The sequence below is a fragment of the Aotus nancymaae genome, unplaced genomic scaffold, assembly GCF_030222135.1.
Source record: "Aotus nancymaae isolate 86718 unplaced genomic scaffold, 86718_ANA_hifiasm-v0.15.2.pri h1tg000004l, whole genome shotgun sequence".
Classification (NCBI taxonomy): domain Eukaryota; kingdom Metazoa; phylum Chordata; class Mammalia; order Primates; family Aotidae; genus Aotus; species Aotus nancymaae.
The window spans coordinates 18,199,213-18,204,565 of NW_026988415.1; positions in this window are offsets into that span (position 1 = coordinate 18,199,213).

The window sequence follows — 5,353 nt, forward strand, 5'->3', positions numbered from 1 at the left end:
ATTAACATGTTGATTCTAAAATTTACATAGGAATTCAAAGACCTAGATGTGCCAAAAACAACTTTAATAAAAAACAAATAACTGCCTGGTTTTCAGATTTATTATGAAAGTATAATAATCGAGAGAGTATAGTATTGGTGTAAAAACAGACATATATCAATAAAACAGAATAGAGAGTCCAAAATAGACCCACACATATGAGGTCATTTGATTTTTCACAAAGGTGGCAAGGCAATTTAATAGGGAAATCTTTTTCAACAAATAGTGCTGAAACAATGGAATGACCATGTACAAAAAATAGGACCTCAGCCCTTATCTCATGCTATATACAAAAATTAACTCAAAACGGATCAAAGACTTAAAAGTAACAGCTAAAACTATAACACTTCTTGCACAACACATAGTAGAAACTCTAAGTGGCTTTACATTTGGCAAAGATTTTCTAAATAGAATACAGTAAGCACGGGGATTTAAGCAAAACTGGTAATTGGACTTCATCAAAATTAAAAACTATTGTTCCCTACAAAACACTATTAGTAAAATAAAAAGGCAAGTCACAGATGGGAGAAAACATTTACAAATCACATATCCAATAAAGGACTTGTGTCTAGAATATATGAAGAATTTTTATAACTCAATAATAAGATAAACAATACACTAAAAATGGGCAATAGATCAGAATAGACACTTCACAAAAGAAGAAATACAAATGGCAAATACGCACGTGAAAAGATGTTCAACATCATTCGCTATTAAAGAAATGTAAATTAAAACCACAGTGAGATATCATTACACACCCATTAGAACGTCTAAAATAAAAAGACTGACCATACCAATGTTGGTGAGGATGTGGAACAACTGGAATTTTCATTCATTTCTCGTGGGAATATAAAATGGTATATCCACTTTGGAAAACAATCTGGCAGTTTCTTAAAAAGTTAAACAAATACCTACCTTACAACCCACTCATTCTTCTCCTAGCTATTTACCCAAGAGAAATGAAAGAGTATATCCGTACACTAGTCCACAAATGCTCATTGCAGCTTTATTAAAAACAGCCCAATCTGTAAACAACCCAAATGTTCATCAACAGGATAATGCAAAAGTAAATTGTGGCATATTTGTACAGTGGGATGCTACTCAGCTATGTAAAAGAGCAAACTGTTGATGCATACGCAACAGGGATGAGTCTCAAAATAATTATTTTGAGTGAAATAAGCCAGACAAAAAAGTACATCCTGTCTGAATCCATTTATATAAAATTCTGGAAAATGCAAATTAATCTGTGTTGATAAAAGCAGATGAATGGTTGCTTAGAGACAGTGTGTGGGCTGTTTGGTTTACCAAAGGGTATTTCGAAACTTTGGTTGGTGATAGATACATTCATTATCTTGATTGAGGTGATAGTTTAATGGGTGTACACGTGTCAAAACTCATCAAAATGTATATTTAAAATATGTGCAATTTATTATATGCTTCAATAAAACTGTAATAAAAAGTAAGAGCAGGACTAAAGAGTAATCATCGTAAATGTAGCACAATGGAGTGGTATGATTGATCACACTGAGTTGAAAAAAGAACAGGAAGTGAGAAAGCTGTGACTGGATATAGACCATTGATTTTTTTAAACTTAAAAAATGAGAGGAGCTTTAATAGTAGATGAAGGAGGCAGTGGTGCCAAGAAAAAATTTCTAAACAAGAGGAACAATTGAGCATATTAATAACTTCAGGTTAGGAAACTAGTAGGGAGAGAGGGAATAAAGATTCAGGAAAGAGAATGGATAATAGTATGAGCAAGGTTCTAGGGGAGGTGAGAGGAGGAAAATTAGAGGAGGTCGTACAGAGCAAAGGTGGAGAAACTAGAGGATAAGGGCCAGTTCTTCTGAAACTAAAATAGAAATGTGAAGGGAGAGCTCATGAAGCCAAAGAGACCTTTGTAGGTGTGGGAGCAAGGAGCTGAAGTTAGCCTCAGTCTCCTTTATGAAGTAGGAGTCTGAGCCATTGTATGGGGTGTGGTGAGGGTAGAGTATAAGGGGCTATTGTTGAGAAGAGTGATGAAAAAGCTTGGAGTACAGATGGGAGAAAAATCGGAGAAAGAGATGACCTGGGGCGTGTGAAAGGATTGCAGAGTGGCCAGAAGGGCCAGCTAAGGGTGGAAATTCTGATTGTTAGAGGCACCAATACTTGGGGTGCTGCTCCTTTCTCACACAGTGGTTATTATGACATCGGTGAAATCATTTGTTTGGTAAGACTCAAAAGTGAGGCTAAATAGTGCAGCTGTGGTCATTGGAGGGAAAGGGGATGAAGAGGCAGTCACTAAATCAATATGCTCCAAGATTCGGGCTGGACAAGGAAAAAATGAAGAGAAAAGGAAGGTCTTGAGCAGTGGACCTCTCAGTGGCCAAATAGCAGATGGCGTGGGACCCATTCACTAGAAGATTTGGATCTCAGTGGGATATTGGAGTTGAAGCCACGCCCAGTGATGTCAAATGAATGGGAGTGGTTGAGGTGCTCAGAAGTTAAAGGTCAGAGAGGTGTGAGGCCAGGGTGTTTGGGGTGGGACTTCCATATGTATGTTGTTGAGGGCACCCAGGATGAGGACAGAACTAGGAGTGTCAAGGAAGCCTGTGAGCTGGTCCTTAGAGTTCAGGAAATGATCAATCATCACAAGGATGGTAGAATGCTGGTATAGTATGATGCTGTATGTCTTAATGGAGTTTCATGCCCTCAAATTTAGTGAAAAAAAAAACAATTTTACTACTGAAAAGATTCATTTTAATTTGATTAAATTCTAGGGACAAAGTTTCAATGTAGCCAAATTTGTTTTTTTTTCTATGCCAGTTTTTTGAAGAGTTGGTTTGAAACTTAGTTCATTGCATCTCTGAGAGAACAAATTAAGATAATGAATTTAAAATGCTCAACCCAGAGCCTGGCACCTAGTAAGTGATCAGTAAATGGAAGCAGCAACTATTAGTATTACTGTACTTTTGATTTATTTTACCCATTAAGTAATGTTATCTCTTTGAATACTTCCTTCTATGGCCTAGAGATTTTCTGTGGAACTACAAGGCACAGTTCTGTCTCTGCAAATGACAAATCCTCAGACATCTAAAGACAGTCAAGACATCTCTTGACCCTAGGCAAAATATCCCGTTTCTCCCCTGTTCCTCCAAGGATCTCCTTTCCAGAATCCCAGTGAAAAAAACACGTAACAAGTTCAGTCATAACTTGTCTGGTTTCACAGGCTCACAGCTAGAAAGAAATTTAGCCTCAGGACAAATTGTACCTTGAGACTCACTCATGTATGATTTAGATGATACTTTGCACTTAAGACTTTAGAGTGGTTGCTGGAGTAAGTTAAGACTTTTGGGTCTGTTGAGATGGACTGCATATATTTTGCATGTGAGAAAGACACGAATTTTGGGGGGTCAGGGGCAAAATGTTATGGAATGAAAGTTCGTGTCCCTCCAGAGCTCATATGTTGAAGCCATAACTCCCAATGTGTTGGGAGTTAGAAAGGGGTCTTCAGAGGGTTAGATGAGGTAATGATTATAAAGTCCTCATGAAGGGATTAGTGCCCTTATAACAAGCAATATCAGAGAACTAACTCTCTCTCTCTCTCTCTCTCTCTCTCTGCGCCATGTGGGGACACAGTGAGAAAGCAATCATCTGCACACCAAGAAGAGACCCCTTATCAGAGCTCAACCATGCTAGCACCCCGATCTTGGACTTCTAGCCCCCAGAACTGTGAGAAAATTAATTTCTGTTGTTTAAGCCACCCACTTTATGGCATTTTATTATGGCAGCCAGAGCTAAGATGTGTATCTAGACTAGAGTTCTGACGCTGCTTTCAGTGCTATCACAAACAATAATTTTATAAACCTCCTTGCACATGTCCCTTAATGGTTCTGTTACAGAATTATAAACTCATTCATAGAGTTTATGAATATTTAATTACATTAAGCACATTCAGATTGCTCTCCTGAGTGGCTCTACCACTTCACACTCCAACCAACAGAACTTAATATATGATTTCTCATATCGTCATCAGCTCATAATGTTATCTGGCTTTCTAACTTTGCCATTCAAATACGTGTTAAGCAATAGTTCGTGGATTTTTAAATTTGCATTTATATGAGTACTACTGCAACTGGGCGTCTTTCCATAGATTTATCCATAGATGTAGTTCCATCTACATCCAAAATGGATTTGAAACAGATCAACATAAAAATTCAGAGAAATAGGGCAGATAAATAAAGATGAAAAGAATTATAGGTAAATCATGTAGAGAAAGGGAGAGCCAAGGGTGAAATAGTTTCCTCTGCCTAATATAATTCTGAGTTTCCTGGCGGCCAAGACAAAAAGAAAAAAATGATTCATTTATTCAATAAATGTTTTATGTTGAAGCTTTAAAGTTTGAATTTCTTTGGTCTCTTAGCTGAGTTTCAGGATAGATAGAAAATAAATAGAGTTTTGAGAAAATAATCTGACTAAATCAAGTCCCCAAAATGAAAGCATCAGAAGATCACTAGAGAAAATATTCCTCAGGGCTGAATCATCACACTAATCATCATGTCTGCAAATAGCTTTTGAGACATTTGTTTTGGTTTGAAAAATATTTTTAAGGCATGTTGATTTTTAAGTTTTTTCTAAAAAAAACTTTTGAGCAGTGGGAAGCAGACTGCATAAAATGATTCTGAAAATGTTTTCTCAAAACACTGATGCTGAACAGTGTTTAAAGAATTTTGATTTTCAAATGTTGGTTTCAAAATGGCTATGAAAATTGCATTCCTCAGGCAAAACTACGGAAATAGTAAAAGGATCAATGGTTGCCAGGGACTTGGGGGAATGTGGGATGAATAGGTTGAGTGCAGAAGATTTTTAGGGCAGTGAAACTACTCTGTATGACACTATAACGGTGACTACATGTCATACATGTGCCCAAAGCCACAGAATGTATGACACCATGAGTGAACCCCAGCATAAACTGTGGACTTTGGGCGATGATGTGTCAATGTAGTGATTGATCAATTGTAAGAAATGTACCACTCTGGTGAGGAATGTTGATAACGGGGGAGGCTGTGCATGTGTGGGAGCAGTGGGTAGATGGACGATCTCTGTACTTTTCTGTCAATTTTGCTGTGAACTTCAAACTGCCCTAAAAAATTGTCCCTATTTTTAAAAGTTTATTTACTCCTCCATCACAAATGAGTGCCCCCATTGCTGCACTGGGTCCAACCTGCTGTGGCTCCTGCCTGAGGGCTGCAAAGGGTCCCAGCTAGAGTCCTGGATCATTAGATGTTTAGCCTTCTGAACAAGAAAGGAGTAAGTTGGCGGCTCCCCAAGGCAGAAG